The sequence below is a fragment of the Ovis aries genome, chromosome 17 (genome assembly GCF_016772045.2).
Source record: "Ovis aries strain OAR_USU_Benz2616 breed Rambouillet chromosome 17, ARS-UI_Ramb_v3.0, whole genome shotgun sequence".
Taxonomy (NCBI): domain Eukaryota; kingdom Metazoa; phylum Chordata; class Mammalia; order Artiodactyla; family Bovidae; genus Ovis; species Ovis aries.
The window spans coordinates 69,224,745-69,225,991 of NC_056070.1; the positions used below are offsets into that span (position 1 = coordinate 69,224,745).

At 45.4% G+C, this 1,247-nt stretch overlaps 1 non-coding gene across 1 annotated transcript; it reads right to left on the bottom strand.

The window, feature by feature from the left end:
* Positions 1–72, bottom strand: TRNAG-CCC (transfer RNA glycine (anticodon CCC)). The gene has a single exon. It is a non-coding gene; the product is annotated as a tRNA-Gly (tRNA).
* Between the last annotated feature and the right edge of the window lie 1,175 nt (positions 73–1,247).

A 1,247-nucleotide genomic window follows, 5' to 3' on the forward strand; every position in this document is an offset into this window, starting at 1 on the left:
TTCCCTGACCAGGGATCGAACCTGGGCCCCTGTGTTGGGAACTCATAGTCTTAGCCACTGGACCACCAGGGAGGCTCCCCTCTACCGGATTCTGATGCTGCTGCTGTTTGGGGGGGGGGGGCGGGGGCAGTTTAAACAGGAGGATTTCATTTTATAACATTGACTTTTTATTCCAAAGTTATATGGAAATTCAATTGTTTTAGATCTATAAAGGTAGTTCAAGAAACCCGACTGGAAATCTTTTTGTAAATCTGTTTCTGAAAGGCGGAAAGTATTTTGCATGTGGCTCTGATTTTTGATTCATCTCCTTTGCCTGTGCAACATTCGGGATGTTTTAAGTGTTGTATTTGGACCATCTGTGTCATGACCTAATCTTGATTTCCCAGACTGTTACATCAACCAGGTTGGTTTCCCTTAGTTGATGATCCAGTAAGTCTATAGCTTCCTTGGGATTTTATAAGATACTGCATTTTTATTCTTAAAAAAAAGTTTTTTTCACACACTGGAAGACCACACCACCTGGCTCTAGAGCACAGCTTAGGCTGAAGTTCCAATAAAGGGCTAATCAGTAGGCATAAACGGAAGCTGGCTTTCAGTGGTCAACTCAAGCCATATACCTTGTTGGGAGAGGGCTTGGTGTGAGGCCAGGCTGAGCATCATGAGAGGAAGATCCGAAAGTCTGCCCAGGTGGCAGCAACAAGCCCCAAGGAGGAATGTGGTTAACGAATTCCACGAGGACCCAGAGCACAGAGAGACCTGGAATGCGGAGGGGCCCCCTTCCAGCTGGATCTGGAAAGGAGGTCAAGGTTTAGCTACTCAGAGCCGGACAGGAAAAACCTTTCCTACAGAGGTGTGAGGATAGTGGTGTTACATTTGAGGACAGACAATGGACACATGTGGCAGGGTTTCCAGGAAGGTTAGATCCTGGAAACGATACAAAAGAAATTAAGAATTAAAGGTTTGCAAACACTTATGAGAGAACAGTAATTGTTAGGAATCACTAAGCATGGATTCACTAAGAACTAGTCATTTCCTGTTTTTTCTAGGATCACCAGACTGGTAAACTAGAGGGTGTTGTCAAGGAGATTCTTGCCATTGGCTGGAAGTCTCTGTCGTCCTGGGCAGGAGTGGAACAGGAGGCCCTGAGTTCTAATGTGTATCTCATTTCAGCAGGGCACTTGACACAGCCAGGCTGAGTGAGATGCTTATCAAGAGTGGGGTTTGCATGAGAAAACATTCATTCCCAA